The 22,387-nt window shown below is 40.6% G+C and overlaps 1 protein-coding gene across 1 annotated transcript in view; it reads right to left on the reverse strand.

The window, feature by feature from the left end:
* Nucleotides 1-22,387, reverse strand: part of PLPPR1 (phospholipid phosphatase related 1) — a 192,157-nt gene that overhangs the window by 65,814 nt on the left and 103,956 nt on the right. The gene's annotated exons all lie outside the window — the stretch shown is intronic.

Below are 22,387 nucleotides of genomic sequence, written 5' to 3' on the forward strand. Positions count from 1 at the left end.
CGAGCTGTGTGGGACCAGAATGAGCCCATCAGCCCTGCGCAGTGAGGTGAGGAAGGGCCCTTGTTAAGTCTGTCTGCGGTGTCTTCTATTTTTGGGATCCTGCCATGTGAGCAGTGACAGTATTTCTCTCCACAAATGGCCCATCAGAAATATTAAAGATGCCATGTGCTTTAAAGGAATTGACTTAATGATTCTTTCCACTTAAGGAGGAATTGCTGGTAAAATCCATTCCTCAAATGACCCCAAATGACAGATTGCTGAGCAGGCTCAAATTCAGGCCCCACATGTGAACAGCCTTTCACACCCACAGATCCTCTCCGGAGTGTTGATAAGCGCCAACCCTGGGCCATCGGTGGGCACTGGGAAGGAGCCCACAGGGCATTTTCTCCACCAAGTGAAACTGCCACAGGGGTGTCCTCTTCATAAGGAAGAAACAGAACACTCCCTCAAGGCTCAATGACAGAGGCCTGGCCATCAGTAACTTGGGGTTCAGTGAGAAGGAAAAAGAAGTTCAGTCATCTAAGTGGAAGCTTTAATTAAGTTTCCCACCATAACTGAAATGAATGCTCAACATTTCATAGTGGGTCGTATCTTTTGGGGTATGGCCCTGGAATCCTCATTATTTTCCTAGAGAACATTTTTAACCATTGGTAGTGTGTAACCATCAACAACAGCAAAGAATCCACAACCTGATTGGGAGAGAAAACTCTTTGCAGAATCTTTCCATCTCATTCAGCCTCTCCCATTGTCAATTGTCAGAGGCTAAAGCTCAGTGGCATCTTTTTATTATTCCTCACAACAGCTCAGAGGCTTTGGGAGTCCATCTTTATAAGATGGGGGAGATTTAGCCCCAGATATCAAGCCACAGGCTCCAGCACACAGGTTCCAGCACAGCAATAGGAACAGGAGAGGGGTTTGAACAGGGGTTTCATATTGTTCCATAATTTACTGAAAATTTTTATACTGACTTGTTTTCTACAATGATGAAGTACTGGGTTGGTTACATACATTTACATATTATGTGTATATGGTTCACATCTATATTTATATATAATTTTCTTTAAATTGACAGAATCAAACTAACCGGGCTCTCCATTTCTACTAGAATTGTCATGCCATCACTTCCCAGAGGAGCTCAAGCTACCTCGAAATAGAGCATACTTTCCCCAACCCATGTATTAAATGCATTTCCTAACACTCTGAGGTGGCTGGTCAGGCAGAAAATAGTCTGTGGCTTTCTTTTGCTGCCCCAGAGTTGGGATGGGCAATCCCTTAAGTACTTATCATTATAGGTCCTTGTTGCTGCAGGTAAATTAGCAAAAGGACTTAATAATTGGGGTGGGGGGTTGGGAGAGTTGTCTCTCAGAATATGATGGATGGTCTTCACTAAAGTTCTGGAAGTTCTATCTTCTGGATGTCACGGCCAGCACTAGTCTATGCCAACTAGAATGTTGCCATGCAAATTCAGGAGACATTTGTCCCCCAAAGTTGGTATCCTCTATAGCTGTTGACTTCTAGTCATTTTAGGACCTGTCATCCTGAGGCTAGCTCAGACCTTTCAGAGGCAGAAACATGGTGTTTCCTTCAGGACTGTGGTTTAAAGCCTTGTGAGTAGTGAAATGTTTGCACAATTTCCTCCAGAGCTCCAGGATTAGAAGCATACTGCCATGGAGGTGCTCAGGAGATGGGGCAGAGGGAGGAATCACACAGGCTTCCTCCTGGCCCCATCCCTCACCTTCTTTGAGATTGTCAGAAGCCTCGTTCTCTGCAGAACCCAACTGGAGGGCTCCTGCTCTAAGTTATCTGCAGAAAAAGCCAAATCCTATACAGCTGTCGGCATTCTCAGAACATATAATAGAGAAATGGCTATTTATGTTTGTGCCATCCTACTATATAATATGGATCATGGCAAAGGGCTGAGTTTAACTCACAATCTGTGAAAGGTTTACGTGGGTTTGGGATGACAGCTAAAAGGAATATAGAGATTGAGTTGGTTAGGGGGTTGTCTGATGCATTTTGGTGTAGCTAAAAGCCACATTCTCACCAGAGCTGAAATAAATCCAAGTGACACCCTGTCAGGTAAAGAGCATGCACAAATTTTATGGCCAAATTGGCTTGTCAAGATAGCCCGGGAATGAGCAAACATTCTTCCTGTTTGTTCTATTCCAAACAGCAGAGTTGGAATTTTAGCAAAACCCATGCTCCTGTGCATTTGTGTGCTATCTTTCTCCAAGTCCCTTAGGGCATACCTATCTGGGGCAGGGCTGGAATGCTTTATAACTGTCATACATACTGCTGGCTGACCCTCTTTCTCAAGTGCTACTTCGATTCCCACGTTACTGCAGGGCTGCCCTAGCTGCTGCTAATTTCTCTAGGGACGCGTTGTCGCTGCCTGAAGAAGTCCTGCGCTGCACTTCTGCTGAAGAACTTGCTCCGCCATTGCTACAGATGCTCTTGTTATTACATTTTGATGCTGATTTTCCAGGCACTCTGTGTACCACTAGTAGGGCTAAGGATGCCATTACACTCAACTTTTATCTTTCCTATTTTCTTTCTTTCGCTCTTCCGTTCATTTGTTCCTGAAGGATAGGGGAAAGGCAAATAATGTTGAGCATATGTCTTGGTAAATAATAAATTCTTTGTAAATATATATTTGTTGGTTGATCTCCTTGGAATTCACTTTTTTTGGTTAATCCTCATCCGAGGTATTTTTCCATTAATTTTTAGAGAGAGTGGAAGGGAGGGGGAGAGACAGAGAGAGAAACATCGATGTGAGAGACACACATCAATTGGTTGTCTACCGCACGGGAATCAAGCCTGCACCCAAGGTACATGTCCTTGGCTGGAATCAAACCTGGGACCCTTCAGTCCACCGGCCAACATTCTGTCCACTGAGCCAAACCAGCCAGGGTGGGAGTTCACTTTTGATGACAAAAAGCACAGGCTTTGGCATGAAAGACATGCCAGTTTGAATCCACGGTCCATGGTCTGTTTTTTATAAGTGGTATAACTTTGGGCAAGCTACTTCACCTCTCTGAGTTTTCATTTCCTGATCTTTCAAGTGGGATAGTAACACCTGTGTCAGGGTGGTTGCGGGAAGACACGATACAGCGAATGCAACTTGCTGGGTATACAGTCGCTGCTCAACAAGGTTACATCACCTTCCCTTGCACCTGAAGAATGAAGAGCAAGCCCACTTGCAGTGTGGACAGTGGGGCACTGCAATCCCCATAATGAAGACAGGTTCTGACTGAATGATAGGGACTGGCTGGGAGGCTCTCCAAGGAGCAGTGGGCTGTCCCCTAACTTGGCCCCGTCCTAGGCTGAAACCTGTTCTGTGGGTACTGGTTCACCACATTGGTCTACTGGGCGGTTGTCAAGTGGTTTCCAGCAATGCCAGGTTAAAAAACACACAAACCCACACAAGTCTATGGTAAACACTCTGTGATAGAATACGGGAGGGGTTAAGTAATGAAAACTACCAACTGTAGGAGACAGGTTAAAAGATTTGGTGTAAAGACATATTACTTGGCCCTCCCTAGCAACACTGACCTGAAGACAATTCTGGTTGCCACACCTGGAGGGGAGCCGCTGCTGGCATTTAGTGGGTGGAGGCCAGGGGTGCTCCTAAACATCTTACAATCCACAGCACAGCCCCCACCCCAAAGTCATCCAGTCCGAAATGTCCCTGTGCTGAGGTTAGGAAACTCAGACCTAGAAGACAGGCCTACTGGTGTCAGTGGAGCACTCAGACTAGGTCTGGAGCCGCACTATTTCTGCCAAAACACTATGGGAAATGGCAAGTATATGAGATGGCATCACCAAGGGGAGAACTGGGGGGACCCCCTGCCCCTGTTCTGAGGCCAGGGGAGTTCTACTTGGGATCGGTGGGTTTCAGAGTGAACTAGGGAGAGAAGCATCAGCTGAGAAAATGCCGAGATTGTAGAGCAACTGGGGGGTGCAAACCTGAGTCCCCAGCGAGGGCTCCTGACAGTGCTGCAGTAGGAGGATGAATGTCACCCAGGGGGGTGGGGGGAGGCAGGTGCGGGAGGTGCAGGACACAGACACAGCTCTGGAGCGCTCCCCGAATCTGTAAGTACTGTGAGGTGAAATGCGGTCAAAATGTTGAGAACTTGGAGTCAGAAGGAATAGAATATCTTAATTTCATCAACCAGCTACTGACCTCCTCTATGTGATATGTTGTTTTATAGTCTTTAAACACAATTGTATATATTACTATGTCATATTAACTATTTTATGTGTGTGTGCATGTGCTGAGGGTGCACATTATAGAAACTTCTAACAGCTGGCTTTAGAAATGTAACAATTAAGACTACAGCAACATCGCCTAATTCAGCCTAACAGGCATTCCCGGGTGTAAGAGAGAAAAAGGGTGGGACGGTCTTAGCAGCTATAACCCGGCCCTTATGGTAATGATAATCATCAAGAGGTTGCAAAAGGCGTCCAGATTTCTGCACTAAATGCTTCTTTTCTCATGAAGCTTTTGTCACCAAATGGCTGGAGTGAATTAAAGGTCATGCACCCCGCACCCCAGACCCTGGGCAGAGCTGCTGAGAATAACTCAACTGGGGAACCCCACCCCCGCCCCCCAGACCATCCAGCTGCTGGGTGTCAGGGAGCCCCATTCATCTTCAGTGAGAGGCAAGGGCAAGGATGAGGTGTGAATGGCAGAGCTTCCTGGCCAAAACGAGATGACATGGTTTCTCTTTTCCATGGGGGAGAAGTTGGGCAGAGGGGAGTGTTCACTACACGACTGGCTTAGGAACGGCTTCATCAGCCTCTCCAAAGTACACATAGATGAGTGTGGGCTTGCACTGTGCGTGATCTGGTGGCAGCTTTAATTATCACCACTCCTCTCCCTCCCCTGTGCTCACTCTAATTGCCTTTGTGACTCCGCTTAGCAACTTATGTTAAGACATTCGAGCAGTTCTTTTTCCATTGGTGAAATCTTTAAAATAGTCTTTCTGTTTTCCAAGCTTTAATAGATTTAGTTCGCTACCTGCTGGGGTTGCTGTAGTCTTCATTGTTACATTTTTAAAGACAGCTGTTAGAAGTTTCTATAAGTGCACACATAACACCATAATAACTGAATTAAAAATTAAATAAACTATTTTACTTTCCCATGCAGTATACTAAGATGTTTCATATAATATCAACCTCATCCAACCACCCACCGTGTTGGTTCTGTTTCTTTAGAGAACCCTGACTAATACACATTTTCAGTTTGGATTCAAAGGTGACTCTTTTTGTCCAAAGGACTATACTCTTTCTCCCAGAAGAACTGAAGTCAGAGAGGGACAGAGCTATTGTATCAGCAAGCCCTGCCCAGGGTCACGGAGGTGGTCATAACCAGAACAATTCAAATTAGTTTTCCAGAATGGAGACAACCAAATAATAAATGCACTTCCAGAATACTCTCTAGCCAAGGCCACCAGGGACACACCTGCAGTTGAGCAAGCTGGGTTTGTTACTCACTGCAGGGAGGGGGAAGGCACGCCGAGGGGAACTGTGGGAGTCTCAGCAAGAGGATGTTAGAAAGGACGACAGGACTGGGGATTTGACAGCGATTTGAAGAAGATCCAAGGAAGCAGGCTTCGCTCTGGGCCGGGTAATTTCGGAAAGAAGGAATAATTTCATGATTATCTGAATAAATCTTATCTAAGGGCAGGCAGACTAGAGGGAGACTAAAGCTGTAACTAGTAAAGAAACAATAGTCACTCCTATTAGCTGAGAGAGGGGATGTTTGGCATTTTCTTGCTTGGATAATGTGTGTGTTTTGTCGGCTCAGACGTGAACTCAGAGTGGTCTTGTTTTTGTCTTCATCCATCATCGTCACAGAATGGCCTTGTCTGATGTTGATGTCCTGTGCAACTGTCTGTGTTCAACAGAATGCCATGGCCTAACCGGCAGTACCAGGCCAGCTCCTGGGTGTCAGGGCTGCTCTTCTCTTTCCATCTTAATGAAGTTCATTCCTGACTGGCCGGGTGTCCCCTGTGAAATCTCCACTCCTATCTTTTTGATTACTATTTTCAGCAGCAATTTTAACTCTGAAATTAACCTGGGGCTCATAATACTATAATTACAATTAAAGCATGAGTATAAAATTAAAATTAGTTAAGATTAAAAAATGGAGGGGTGCTTAATTACCATTGTAAAGATAAATAAATAAAAAAGAAAATTGCATTCTTCTTCCAAATTTTTGGTTTTAAATGCCTCTCTATTTTTACCAACAAAGTTGCCAACAGAAATGTGTACATTCCATCATATTCATAGGATACCCTGTCAAATTTTGGGGGGAAATTGATGAGAGACTATGAATCCTCTAACACTCAAGGCAAATCAAGTATCCCCTGCAGACGGCTCTGGGGAGTGGGGTGGGTGGGGTGCACCAACTCATTTTCCCTGTCTGTTCCTAACACTGGGTATTCCCCACACAAACCCCACAGGGCCCAGGGAACTCCTGCGCCCCCTGAATTAAGGATCCACTGGCCTTTCAACTGCTTGCTTCATTATCTACACATGTCTACCTTTTTCCAAATGATCCTCTCAGTGCTCTGAAGACGTAGCACGGTTACTTTAATTTCTTGTGAGGTGCATACGATCTATACCTCACTACCCCAAAGCCAGTGGTGCGGGTGCGTATGCCTAGGGCAGCATGTCACTGCGTGTTTGATTGCAGCACTGACCACTGTTGGTGGGGTTAGCAAAGCATGGCTCATGATCACAACTTAAAGCAATTGTTAGGACATAGAAAATATACTTAAACCAATATACTTGGTTTCATAATTCTAATAATCATTTTACATCTGAAGGAAGCTTAAGTGGTTATGAAAATAATCCACATATTTCCAAGAAATACTGCTCGTTCCTCACATGCAGGGCTCCATTATTCCTGGGCTGGGACCTGGGTTAATCGTCACTGCACAATCAAACTGTCTGCAGGAATCAGAGTTAATCTTGGAAGACAGAGCAAATGATTAAATCTGCAAGGCTGTGATCCAGAAGATAGCCGATGTGCTATTTTTAAACTTCTCACTGCTAAAATAACCCACACTTGCAGAAATTCCTTCAAGGGACTATCTCAGTAGCTGAAAAAAAATGGGCAAATCTGGAATAACCAGATTCCTTTATATTCATGTGACGCTGAAATCAAATACTCTGGCTAGCAAGGAAATTGCACTGTCAACTGCTCACAATATGTTGCCAATTTTACCCTGTGCATTGCCATGGTTTGGACTAAACATGAGTCCTTCATTGTGAGAATTGGTCGATCCTATCTTTCCAATCAATTGACAATGGAAAGGAGGTTGTGAGGAAGGAAGAAGCATTGATTACTGGGCTGTGGAGGCACTGGCTGACTAAACATGCCCAAGAAATCTGAGAAATGACCTTAAATATAAAGATAAATAAGAAGCGAATGTTTCATCCTCTCCAGAATTACCTTAAAGGTTGGTCCTGTCTGTAACACACCTATGCTGCAATACCCATACAGCACGCATCTCTACTAGCCAGGAAGAACTTACAGCAGAAAAAAGGCTGCCTCTTTGAATACCATGGACCTCACCCCTTTGTTTATTTGTTTAGTTTCAGAGAAAGCTCTGTGAGGAAACTCAGAGTAGATTGCTGTACATGGAACACAGGACACTCCAGCTCTTAAACTTTAATATGTGTCAGAATTACCCGGAGGGCATGTTCCAACACAATGGTGGGGCCCACCCCCAGACTTTCTGATTCATTCTATCTGGAGTGGGAGTTGCGAATTTGCATCTCTGACAAGTTCCAACATCATGTTGATGTTACAGGTTGGAGATTACCCTTTGAGAATCATAGGTCTGGTTCTTCCACGTTATTAGTTTCTGAGCTCTCTCTTCACTGCCCAGGGCTCTCCCAGGCACACTCAGTAAGTGATTGCTAGAGAGTGCGTGAGGAAACCAAGGACCAGGGGGCCAAAATGGCATACCCACGTCAGACATTTCTCTTTTTTAGTCTGGCCCAAAGGGAACCACTAAAGAAGGTGGTAGTGGCCAGAGAGATCTCTCATTGCAAATGGGAAAAGTACCAAATTGCAGTTTACAACTAATTAGAATTTGTGTGGGTCTTTTAGAAAATCACTCTAAGGATTCACTAGACATTTTCTATCTCCTTTTTCTCACTGCTGTGGAAAAGGTAGTTAATGAAATTACCTTTACAAATGTATTAATTTATTCTGCCCCAAGGATATTATATTCAGTGATTTGGCAAAACTAATCTGAACTAATAATAGACACACATTTACTGAGACTAAGTATATTTTCCAATAGAGAGATAGTTAGCCGTTTGGAACAAATGAAGGTTGAAGTATAAAGATTACAGAATAGCTGCAGTATCCAGAAGAGGTGAGGGTGTTTACAAAGAGAGCAGCACAAATTGACTAAAATGCAAAGCTTGGCATGCTGACAAAGAAAGCTATCACAAGGGAATGGAAAGTCCACCACCACAACCAAAAAATTCTCAACCACCAACGGATACTCAGGTTCAAGAGACATCTCCGTGTGTGTGTCTCTTAAAGATGTCCAAGCAAGAACCACAATTTCTCAGAGCCCTGGATTTTCTCCAGTGTAGTCAGGCAGTAACTGCCCATTCACTTCCATCCTGACAATGAAATACATATCCAGTGAGTACTGTTCCTTTAATAATCCTAAATCTATTCACAGACCAGAGTTGAAATCTTATAAGCCTATAGGGACCAATATAAGTTGAGTGAACTTAGAAGAACATAAGATAATAGTAATAATGGGATTTGGTTAACCAAGAACTCTAGCTTCTATTTAAAGGAGACACTGTTTCCAAGCTCTAGGACAGTGATGGTGAACCTTTTGAGTTCGGCGTGTCAGCATTTTGAAAAACCCTAACTTAACTCTGGTGCCATGTCACATATAGAAATTTTTTTATATTTGCAACCACAGTAAAACAAAGACTTATATTTTTGATATTTATTTTATATACTTAAATGCCATTTAACAAAGAAAAATCAACCGAAAAAATAAGTTCGTGTGTCACCTCTGACACGCATGTCATAGGTTCGCCATCACTGCTCTAGGAAACTGTTGCATTATGGGATATGATCCAGGTATTACCACATCTTTCAATTTTTTCAAGAGGTATCAGAGCTTGTTAAGTGTCCTGACTGTTAAAATGGTGTGTGAGCACTAACTGGTTTGTCTCAGTGGGTAGAGCATCAGCCTGTGGACTGAAGGGTCCCAGGTTCAATTCTGGTCAAGGGCATGTACCTTGGTTGCAGGCACATCCCCAGTAGGGGTGGTGCAAGAAGCAGCTGATTGATGTTTCTCTCTTATTGATGTTCCTCTCCATCCCTCTCCATTACTCTCTGTAAAAAATCAATAAAATATATTTTAAAAAAATAAATAAGATGGTGTGTGACCCAAACAAATGATGCTTGTAGTTAGGATGGGGCCACTAGCTTTTCATAGAACCTCTCCTTAGACCAGTGATGGCTAACCTTTTGAACTCGGCATGTCAGCATTTTGAAAAACCTTAACTTAACTCTGGTGCCGTGTCACATATAGAAATTTTTTGATATTTGCAACCATAGTAAAACAAAGACTCATATTTTTGATATTTATTTTATATATTTAAATGCCATTTAACAAAGAAAAATCAACCAAAAAAATGAGTTCGCGTGTCACCTCTGACACGCATGTTATAGGTTTGCCATCACTACCTTAGACTCTAGTCCTCATTGTTTTCCTAACTATCTCACTATTTAATTCTTCTCCCTCTAATTCCTGAAGGACAAGCCAGGCAGATCATAGTTCCATCAAGAATTCTTTGATCAGTTCACATGCTAAAATACAGTCCATTGGCGATAAAATTGCCATTGGTGGTGAATAGGAGTGGCCCAATGCCACATAGCCTGGAGCTGACTTAAGGGGTAGAAGCTTGGGTTATATTCCCCATGCTTACCCCCACTTTCTCCTCACCCCATCATGCCATCTCAGTCCCCTGCTACAATGTTCTGAAAGTGCACGTGGGCTCCAAGAAAGGGAATACTTTGCCCAATAGTCTAGACTTTAGAGTATGAAAACCTTCAAACCATGGCTGGAGAAAAACCACAGTATCAAAACACAAATACACACACTAAATCAAAGCAATCCTATATAATAAAGAGGTGATATGCAAATTGACCATCACACCATCACATCACAAAGATGGCTGCCCCCACGTTGTCACAAGATGGCTGGCAGGGGAGGGCAGTTGGGGGCAACCAGGCCTTCAGGGGAGGGCAGTTGTGGGGGACCAGGCCTGCAGGGGAGGGCAGTTGGGGGCGATCAGGCTGGCAGGGGAGTGGTTAGGGGGTGATTAGGCTGGCAGGCAGAAGCGGTTAGGAGCAATAAGGCAGGTGGGCAGGTGAGTGGTTAGGAGCCAGCAGTCCCGGATTGTGAGTCGGACATCCCCCAAGGGGTCCCAGATTGGAGAGGGTGCAGGCTGGGCTGAGGGACACCCCCTCCCCCCAGTGCACAAATTTCATGCACTAGGCCTCTAGTAGAGGGTATAAAGACAACTCTGTTTAATTCTCCCAGTCCAGGTACAATGAAATAGAGGGCAGCCTTTGTAATAATCCTACAGGTTAGTGCAGCAGTTCTCAACCTGTGGGTCATGACCCCTTTGGCGGTCAAATGACCCTTTCACAGGGGTCGCCTAAGACCATCCTGCATATCAGATATTTACATTACAATTCATAACAGTAGCAACATTACAGTTATGAAGTAGCAATGAAAATAATTTTATGGTTGGGTCACAACATGAGGAACTGTATTTAAAGGGCCAGAAGGTTGAGAACCACTGGATTAGTGTGTTCTGATGCTTCTAGTTCATTCTCTATCTCATTCTTCTTCATTTCTTGAAAGTGGAAGAAAAGGGGACTGGATATTTAGATTTTCCTTGAGGGTTTATTTATTCATCCACTGAACCAATATTTATTACCTTACATTTGCTAAACACTGAGTGAGACAATAAAAACACAAACAAGAAAATTAAGATAACTGCAGATTGTAAAAAGTATAATCTGGCAAATAATCAAGAGAATGCAAATCATCACAGCAGAAAAACCTCTTACCACATATGTATTTGTTGCATGTCTACTCTCCCAAACTGTGATAAGTAATGTTCCTTTTGGAGGGATTCCAGTAGGAAGGGGCTATGATCACTCTAAGACCTGAGTAGGCAATGGAGAGGTTGTTCTGGTGGTCCACTCTCCGTCCTCAGCTGAGCATCAGCCAACCCGGGGAACACCCTTAAAGGATCCAGGTGGGGATGTCAGAGGCAAAGGTGATTACAGGTAGTGCTAGCATGGGATGTGAGTCCTTCTCTTTGACATTTATATCATGATATGACTTTTCATCCCTATCTTGAAATACCTGATTTCCCTTATTCATAGTGTGATACAAAGTCCTCAAAGAGACAGGGGTTGGGGCAAGTGAGCCCTACAAATCCCCAGTGGACTTGAGCTGGGTGCTAGTAACCACTGCACACCACTTAGAGTCTAGATCAGCAGAAAAAAAAATACAAAGTGTTTTTTTTTAAATATTAAGAGATGGAGGATCTTTTATACTACTCTAACCCTGCTGAGCTTATAAAGACAAATAAGAAATTCAGAGAAATTTGCATCACATGGGGGAGCACACAAATTTCCAATAGATATTAATCTCTACAGACCACTTAATCATGTCAGTCACAAGAAAAACAAAAGACATAATTCTTTCTCAAATTCCTTCCCCTGTTCTGATACATGAAAAATATAATAGTCTCATTTGTAGGTGGGAAAAGAAATAATTTTTTAAAATGTTTTTATTGATTAGTAAAGAGAGAGGAAGGGAGACAAAGAGAGTGAGGGAGAGAGGAAGAAGGAGAGAAAGAAACATTGCTGTGAGGGAGAACATTGATTGGTTGGTTGCCTTCCATACATGCCCTGACCAGGGATCAAACCCGCAACCAGGTATGTGCCCTAACTGGGAATCAAACCCATAACCTTTTGGTGCATGGGACGATGCTCTAACCAACTAAGCCATCCGGCCAGGGCAGAAATCATTTGTTTTTAAGGAAAACAAACAAACAAACAAACAAACAAACAAACATTTGAAAAGGACATATTCTGAATGCCATGAAAATTTTTGCTCATTTTGGGAGTAAAAATAAAGACAGAATTCTTTATTTTGGCAGGGGAGGGCAGTTGGGGGCGGCCAGGCCTGCAGGGGAGGGCAGGCACATTACATCTAAGTAGACACATTACATCTTTCAGAAATACATATGTGTTTTTGCACATGTTTTAAGGCTATATTTTTCCTACTGATCCCTACTTGATCCACATAACAGATATAGGTGTCATTGCTTTATTTCATAGGACAATCATACTCGAAGCTAGAAGAAACCTCTGTATTCAATCTACATTTTACAGATCAGCAAAATGAAGATTAGAAGGTTCAAAGTGAATTCTGCAAGGTCACATGGCTACAGGTCACACAAGACAAAAGTTGGAAACCTACATTCCCTACCTCCTGGCCTAGTACCGTTTCCAAAGGACCATGAAGTATCTCCCCGCCCCCCCCCCCTCCCCGCCTAGGATCTCTACTGGGATCCGATATAGCTTGATTTTTTTTTTTAAAAAAAAAGCAGAAAAAGCACTTTTATTGCTCCATCTATAACATAGCCTGGGCATGGGAGACATCCCAAAAGTGATGGAGTTAGAAGAAAAACTGCCCTGCGGCTGCTTTCAGGGATAGCACTGCCTGACAAAGTAGAAACTGTGGAAAACATGTATCTGCAGGAGGTGAGTAAAAATCAATGGTTTCAGGCCTTAGGATCACTTGACATTTCTTATAGCTCTTGGCAAATTCCATTCAATTCCGTGCAATGAGTTTATTGAACATTAACAGCAGAGGCAGCCAGTGTCCTGCCCATAGTCCCTTGGCATTCACTGTTTTCTTACAAAGCACCTCTCTGCTTGAGAGCTTCTTGAGGTACAGGAGTATGCGATGCATGCAGGACTGGCCAGTGTTCAGAATCAATACCCCTTGGAGTAAACCTCAAACAACCATGCAGCTACCGTATGATAAATACTCCAGCTTCCTCACCCCACAGTTGGGATAACTCTGAGGCATAATCTGGGTAGCCTTCCACCGTCTCCAGCATGCCCTGAGCCCCAGACCTCCACCTGGGAACCTGCTCTTTCATGCCCCCCTGTATTTGCTTCATTCCTCTTCATTTCCCTGCTCTCCACAGGGACTTTCTGGGATTATCATCCGGATAAACTACTTAAATTCAAATCTTTGTTTCAGGCTCTGTTTCTGGAGGAATCCAACCCAAGATAAGCATATCTCTGTAAAAATAACTTCTTTTTAATAGGTATCAAGAGATACAAAGATGAAAGAAATAGATATGAAGATGAAAAAGATATTGTCTTGGCTACCATGCATAATGCTGCAGTGCACACAGGAGTACATATATCTGTACGCCAAGACATGGAAACAACCGAAGTGCCCTTTGATAGATGACTAGATAAAGAAGATGTGGAACATATATACAATGGAGTACTACTCAGCCATAGAAAAGATGAAATACTGCCATTTGTGACAACATGGATGGATCTTGAGAATATCATACTAAGCAAAATAAATCAGACAGAAAAACGTAAAAAACTATATGATTCACTCATATGTGGGATATAAAACTGAAAACAACAAATGAACAAACAAGACAAAATAAACAAACAAAAAATCAGACACAGACAATAGTATTGTGGTGACCTGGGAGAAAGGAGAGTGGAGGGCGGGAAAAAAGAGTAAAGGGGGTCAAATGTATGGTGACAGTAAACTTGACTTTGAGTAGGGAATACACAATGTACTAATATTATACAGATGATGTATTACAGAATTGTACACTTGAAACCTATATAATTTTCTTAACAATGTCACCACAATAAATTTAAAAATAAATAAAATAAATATATTCGCTCATGAAGGAGTCTCACAATGAAAAGTGGAATTTGCCATTAACTCAGCATGAGCCCTAACGGGTTTGGCTCAGTGGATAGAGCATTAGCCTGTGGACTGAAGAGTCCCGGGTTTGATTCTGGTCAAGGGCATGTACCTTGGTTGCCGGCTTGATCCCCAGTAGGGGGCGTGCAGGAGGAAGCTGATCAATGTTTCTCTCTCATCAATGTTTCTAACTATCTCCCTTCTTCTCTGTAAAACTCAATAAAATATATTTTTTTAAAAAAGAACTCAGCATGGAAGTCTCTATAGCAGGAAGGCAATGTGGTAAGATTATACACATCCAGTAAACAATGAAGGTCCTGATTTCACCTGGAAATATGTGTCAGAATTTATCACTGCTTATACAATGCAAGCTTGGATGTTCAGTCCGAATGGAAAAATTTCACCAACCCAAGGATGTTTTCCAGTGGCGAGATCAACACAGAACCCCCCAAACTGGCTGGACAAGTTTAGTTGGCTATTTTGCATCTTGGGTTTGAAGTGTGTCAAAACTATGCCTTTTCATTCAACTCTGTCAAAATAGTCTAATTTCTGTGGAGAGCAAACAAATTAAACAGTGAAATTGTGTGTGTCTTTAGGTTGACAAGTCAGCAATTTGAGTTTTCACTTGAGCCAGAGGCCGTGCCAAAGTCACCCAAACATTTGCAGGTTGCAGACTTTGGCTGCATGGAACCCTATAAATAACTCTCCTTCAGCCCCCGACAGGTTACCGAATAAAAATGACAAAAGAGAGTAAGTTGAATAAACATAAATGTAAAGAAACCTCAAGGGCACCCTTGAGCTGATCAAATGCCTCCTTTTCTATGGTGTGTGGTTCCAGCTGGTTTGTCCTGTGAGCTAATGATTAGAGAGCATCTACCTGCTGTGTGCTGGGACCTTAAAAACTATTTAACCTCAGAACAACCTAGTAAAGCAGGTATTATTATTATCCTTTTATAAATGAGAGACTGGAAACCTGGAGATGCTCAGTAGCTTGCTGAAGGGCATACAACTATTTTATCAGATACTCAAATCTAAAGTTCCCCCAAATATTACACTGTCTTCCTCCAGGGCTGAAAAGAAAGCACACCAATATTTCAGCTTCAAAGGGTTTTGTCTCAGGAAATGCCAAAGATGAATTTGAACAATTACCAGTTGAGGGAAACTTATATTTTAGTAACATAGAGTTGAAATTTTTACTTGGTGAAATAACATATAGTTCCAAAGAAAATGAGTCTTTGAAATGCCTTCCTTTTTTTGGCTAAGTATTCTTTTGTCTACTATCAAAAGAAAATGAATTCACAAGTTATCTAAATTCAATGTAATATACCCCAAATTAAGTGTTTCTACTTTTGTATAAAGAATTCTGTATTTCATACTGGATGTCAATAACTTATGTCAGCCTTAAAAAAGTTATTTAATTTTTTTCTGATGGAAACAGTAATAAAATTCATGCAATATATATATTTATATGTATATTTAATCCCAACACCCAGAGATGAGTACTGATTTTTGTGCAAATCTTTTCTTTCTAGGCATATGGTTGCATAGGCACATATACATATTTCCAAAAAGGCATCACATTTTATGTCTGTACTGAGGAATTTGAATGAAAAAGTTATCTGGTTTGGAGGCTACAATATCTACTGCCATGATCCTAACATGTCTGAGAAGTTAGTGAGTCTGATGGTCCCCCCCCCCCCCCAAAAAAAAAAACACATTTTCCATGAATTAATCTGCACGGAGAAAGCAGAAAGAAACAAATGAGGGTAGGAGAGTTAAAGTGTGTGCTTTTGGCTATTGGTCCTTCCACATGGGTTCATGTCTAAGTTCTATGAACAGGAGGGCTCTAGACAAAAACATCAGCCACAGCAGCATCCACTGTTGCTCAGGTGACAGAGTGAGAGGAGGAGTTCAAGAGCAGGGCTTCTTCCCAGCCTCTGTGTAGGGAAAGCACCAGGGGCTCAGAGGTTAACCTTCCCCATCTGAACAATGCTAGTGACGACGAGAGTGAGGCGCCTTTCTGTTGCTTCTGTGCTTGAGGGAATGAATGTGCATGGCTGGAGATAATGAGAATTCTCTAATTCTCTGAGTAACAAGAGCTGGCTTCATGAGCGCACATGACAATCCTGGGCTTCACTGGGGAAGACCGCAGGGCTGCTGGATTGTCTGTGAGCAGGTGTCAGCAACAGACAATGAGATTTTGGTTCTTACTGACGTCATGCCAGCTATATGCATAGTCTGGTGAAGCCTAGAGAAGCACAGGTCATATTCGGCTCTGAACCCATTCCCTCTCCCCTAACATTCTAATTTGAATATTTTTTCATGGAATTAAGTATTTTTCTATAATATAATTTTTATGGATGCATAATGTTCCACTTTTTTAATGAAGAAAATAATTTTTAAACCCCCTGTATTTTAATATTAGGGCTTTTTCATCATTAATGATTTTATAATAAGTAGCTTTATAGCAAAATATGCCATATCCATGATTATTTCTGTAGAGTAGAATTAAAGTGCACTTTTGGGGTCAAAAAGGGGAATGCAAAAGCTTGAAGATTTTGGTACCCAGTTCCAAACTGCTCTCCCTACAGATCGCTAATTTATACTTCTTTTCTTATAAGTGAGCATTCTTATAAATTGTATTTTTATATGCTGTGAGATAGATCAGAATGCTTTTGTTTGTTTGTTTTGGAATAAATAATCATAACTTTGCATTGACTTGGAAATTAGGTTTCATATAATCTTGGAATTAAGATTAAAAATAAATAAATAAAGAGTTTGGCCAGCCACACAAACCAATGACAACTTAGACTAGTTCATATTAAATTTAAAGGATAAATTTTATGCAAGAAAAATGCATCAAAATCCTTTCACCTGCAGACTGTGCAAAATAATATACTGCAGAGAGTTATGTATTTCATTACAATGTCGACAGGAGCAAAGGTGCCTTTCTTCTGACCTCATCCCTGCCTATGCAAAATCCTCCCCTGACATTTTATTGTTATGACCATTGCCATTTTTAGAAAACAACAAGAGGGTGTGGTGGGAGGGTTACAAAAAGAAGGAACTGGAAGGTCCCCAGGCCCAATGCCCAGTCCTTCCCTCGGAGTCCAGGCACTTGATTTCCTGCGGAGCTGTCCCTCCACCTCTCCTGATCCTTTGTCCCCTGGGGCCAGATGCATTTGCTTAGTCCTAACTTCTCTTCCCCTCGTGATAATTTGTTTTAACTGCAACCTTGATCTCAAAACATCCCACTTGGAGAGACTCGGTGCTGAGGAACAGAGGAGCCCTCACTCAGCCAACGAGCATCTGAGGATAAGGGTAAAGGGTAATGACCACCATATTTCATTTTAAAACTAAACACTGGTGTTTTGATACGATGGAAAATAGATACCTAAATATTGGTATTGTCCTTTTGCTCCAGTAGAAGACCCACAATTTTTTCATTGCCTTGTTTGAAATCTTATCCAACAGCACCTCAGTATATATTCTAAAAACATTGGTCCCCAAAACCTAGCAGTATTGCCAATGTCACTCTCTAATGTTAGGATTTTGGTGCTTGTGTCTGCATTTGTGTGTGTATGTGTGTGTTTGGTTTGTTTCATTTTTTGTTTTTATCTGTGTTCCAATAGGTAAGAGCAGTTATTTTAAATTATTTTTGTTAATATTTATTAGATACTTATTACTTGGCAAGTACTTTCAGGTCCACTACATCATTTATTTCTTTTTTAAAAATATATATTTTATTGATTTTTTTACAGAGAGGAAGGGAGAGGGATAGAGAGTTAGAAACATCAATGAGAGAGAAACATTGATTAGCTACCTCCTGCACACCCTCTCCTGGGGATGTGCCCGCAACCAAGGTACATGCCCTTGACCGGAATCAAACCTGAGATTCTTCAGTCTGCAGGCCAATGCTCTATCCACTGAGCCAAACCGGTTAGGGCACCTCATTTATTTCTTAAAAGTGCCCATGAGGAAGTTTTTATTTCTATTTCACAGATGAAGCAACTGAGGTCCAAAGAAGTTACTGTGTAGCAGCAACAGATGGCCAACTGAATGAAACTAGGACTTTTGACATCAAGTCATTTTCTCATTCTACTCAATTGTACATGAGGATTAGATTTTTAGAATTCTCCTAGGCAAAGACCAACTGAGTTTTAAAAAATTAAAGGAGAAAAAGTTCTCAATGTGACTTAAACATAAACATGTAAGAGTAACAATCTAAGTCTCAGGACTAAAACATTCAGAGCTGCTAAATCTAAGCACCTGTAAGTAAAGATCAGAAAGCCAGACCAAGACTCATTGTTTTTTATAACCTGAGGCACACAAAAAATGAGAAACATTGAGATGGCACATTTCCAAAAATGATGATGTGAAATTCTTTAACTTCTGGTCCCTGAGAAAAATGCTCAGAATCATCAAGTTCTTGCAGAACTTCATGAGATTATTTATCTCCAGGCTGGGATTTATAACATTCACCTAGTAGGTTCGAGCTGAGAAAAATGAGTTGTCAAAAACAGGCAATAAGAATCGCAGGTACAAGCAACCGTCAAAATGATAAAACTGTCACATCTGTACACATTAAGCAACAATTGCATTCATTACACCCAAAGTCCTGGTACTTAATATTGTCTTCCAAGGAAGCTAAGCTCCACTTAGAGTTTTGCTCTTAGCACAGATATATTTGAAAGAGACTTGACTGAGTTATTCATGAGTTTACAGAGAATTCAGTGAAATTGTTGAGAAAAATCTGTTGGTATCTGGGAAGATTTGTCAAAGGGATATCTCAGTCCTAAGCATTTTTGGAAGAATATATCTGGAACTGATTGTGGAGGCATAAAAGACCTTACACAGCTCATTTTTGTTTTTATTTTTAGGGGAAAACTGATACTCTAATCACCAAAATGAGTGTGTTTTCCCCAGGGAAACCCTCCTTCTGTAGGTCCTCAAGTATGAGAGGGGTTGCTGAAATGACAGAGAGAAAACGAGAAAGGAGGAACACAGCGAGAGAGGGAGAGAAGAAAAACATACACAGTGAAAGAAAGGCAGAGAGGAAGGTAGGGGAGGTGAAAGGAGGGAAAGAAAGAGACAAAGAAGTACCATGGGTGAAAAAGTACCATAGAGAGAATATCTGATTATTTAGATCACTATTTTTTTTAGCTATTTTGTTGTAAGTACCTTTACCTCACCAAAAGTTAATATTATTGAGTTCAAGGAACAGAAATGAGAAAGTAAATGTCCTCAAAATAAGAGTAGTAAGTGAATAACCTGATGTTACAGTAGACCTAGATGGGAGTAGAGAAAGGGTTACATGTCAATCTCAGTAACAGGATTTGGGCTTTAATGTCCATGGTGATAGGACATGAGGACTCGAGTGGGAACAGAGACTCCCGTGTAAAAGCCAGAATTCTGAAAGTTCGCTTTTTATTTCAGAGAAAATATGTTCTATATAAATCCACCTGCTGGCATAAGACTACAAGGAAAGTGAACTTGGACTAACTACATTTTCGGGGTGTACAAGTTTGGGTTCTGGATAAAGAAGCCTAAGCTCAACAGAAACATGCATGCAAAATTCCTTCAAAGAAAATACTCTTAAAACCTAAGGCCCACAGGAATCCAACAAAGGAAGCAAGTTCTGCTAAAAATTAGCTCAAAACAAATTATAAAAATAAATAAGGTAATAATTCACCATGTGCTAGAGACAGCAGACACAACATTCAGGAGAATTAGAATACCAATAATTTCAGATAACAGAATAACCTGAAAGAATGTAAAAGAAAAACCGTAAGTATAAAAACAGGCAGATTTTTAACAACATAAACAGGTTAAACAAATCTAATCTAGCAGACAGAGAACAGAAAAATAAGAAATGAGAAACAAGGTAAAGATGTAAAGTCAGAAACAAGGTAAAGATGTCTGTCCTCTACCACTGCTTTTATCCAATATAGTACCAAAGCAATAAGACAAGAAAAACAAATTAAAATCATAACAATGAAACAATCAAAAAATGAAACAAATCTGCTACTACCTGCAAATGATGTAACTGTCTGAAAATAAAATCTAAGAAAATTACAGACATACTCATAGAGTTTAACAAAGTTTTTTCAAAGAAACTGATATAAAATATCAACATTGATCCTAAAATGCAGCAATAAACAACTGGAAAATGTAATTATCCCCCAGTAATTCCACTGCTAGGTGTTAATCCAAGGGAAGCTCTTGCTCACATGCACATGAAAACAGAAATAAGAATATTTTCTGCAAAAGAAAAGTTGTAAGAGTAAAAAAAAAAACCACCAACTTGTAAAAGTGAAAAAAAAGGAAAACAAACAAAAAAGAACCAACCAAACTGTCTCTCAATAGGTATATTCACACAATAGGATAAAATGCAACAATTAAAATGAATAATTGCCAATCTGGATAAATCTCATAAACTTAATGTTGAATGAAAAGGCAAGTTGCAAAACAAAGAAAAGAAAAAGAAAAGTTCAGTATAGTATAACTTATGTGAAATCTCCCTAAAATATTATTTATGGATATGTACACATGTAGAAAAACTATGAAAGGCACATGAGAATCATACAGAGGAATGAAGCCACTAATTTCAAAAATCTAGTTACTTCTGGGTTCAGGACAGTAAGACTTTAACCTTAGCTGTCCTGTAATATTTTATTTTCCTTGAAATAATATTTGATGAACATATAGCAAGGTTTTAAGATGTGGTCTTGATGGTGGGTGCAAGGATGTCTACTGCATTGTTTTCTCTGTTGGAATTCTTTCATGATTAAAAAATAACAGTGAAAAGATACTCATTGATCAAACTGACATTTTACCCATGTTATTTTTGACCAAGTTTTCTGATATTTCAGTTAAATCAAAATACCTGGAATAATGTAGATAAACAAGAAGTGTTTGACGAATGAAATACATGAGAGTTGTAAGAGCCACTTTGAGATTCACCTCCTTCTCTTTCAATTTCTACTTAATCCTATTCATTTTCTTTTTCTTTCTCCTGCTTGTTTCTGAGAGAAGTCACTGGTAAATCTTAAATTTCCATGCAAAATAAGGATGACAATGCAGCAAGAAAAAGAATAAACTGTCTTTCCTCTCCCAGATTTTTAGACTGATATTTATGTCTGTGTCAAGTTAAGGCACAGAAAAACTGATTTATGTCTCTTGCTGCCTGCTCTACCAGTAAAGCTCATCATTCACACATTAGCAGGCTAAAAAATCTTCAGAGATATAGCTTCCAGCAATAAATTAAACCTCTTACTTTGAGGTTTGGTTCCTGTTTGATTTTTAAGAAAATGTCCAATAAAATTGCTTTCGGGAGCATAAAGATGATGACAGATGACTTATACTCCAATTTCTGCAGCTCACTTTAAAAATTCATTTTTCTTATAACAATAGAAAGTTTTACCATCAAAAACTAATTCTATGGTGTTCTACCCTTTCCTGGATGAGCAGCAGGAGAAAGGACTCCTTTTCCTGCATTACAATTCCAATATGAACAACAGTGACTAGAACCCACAATATACATGATGGATAGTTATGGTCTGAATGGAGTTACCCTTGGTCTTGTATAGCAAGTTAAAGGAAGAGTATTAAGAATATGTGTTTATGAAGAGAGATGAGTTCTTTGCCTACCCTTTCAGAGATTTAGCTTAGCTCTCATCTATGTGCATCTCAGCTTATATTAATACCTCTGTACCACCCTAATTTCCTATTTCCATCTGATTCTGCAATATAAACAGATTCATAAATATCACTAGAAAGTAAATCATCAAGTAATATTTGTTCATCTAAACTACAAAGGGGTGTCTATAAGGTGAAGCTTAAGGATCAGTCAAACACATATATTATTGATCCAAAATCAGAATGCTCAAAATTATCCACCTGACTACATAGATGAAGTTATTTCAAGAATTAGAAGATAAAAACACTTGTTGTATTGATTCAAGGGTGTGTTTAAACAGCACGTGTACTGAAAGTATATCTCTGCTAATATAAGCAGAGGTTTAATCCAAGTGTTTGTTTTCAACTGGTGAATTAAATGGGTCACCATCCATGTTCCTGTAACACTCACCTAAAAAGATCTCACAACACAAGAACATGCTACAGCTGACTGACCCTTGGGATGTGGAAACTACCAGGCAGTTACCCAGAAAGGAAGTTCTGACAGTTACTTTTCAGCTGTTTACATTTTCATAGTTGAAACCTGATCTTCAGGATAAAAACATACCATTAGATGCCTATTATCTATTGAGAAGGGAGAAATACCACTGTCTCTGGCAAATGAACATCTTATGTTGAGATAACCTGGAATAGCT

The sequence above is a fragment of the Myotis lucifugus genome, unplaced genomic scaffold (assembly GCF_000147115.1).
Source record: "Myotis lucifugus unplaced genomic scaffold, Myoluc2.0 scaffold_43, whole genome shotgun sequence".
Classification (NCBI taxonomy): domain Eukaryota; kingdom Metazoa; phylum Chordata; class Mammalia; order Chiroptera; family Vespertilionidae; genus Myotis; species Myotis lucifugus.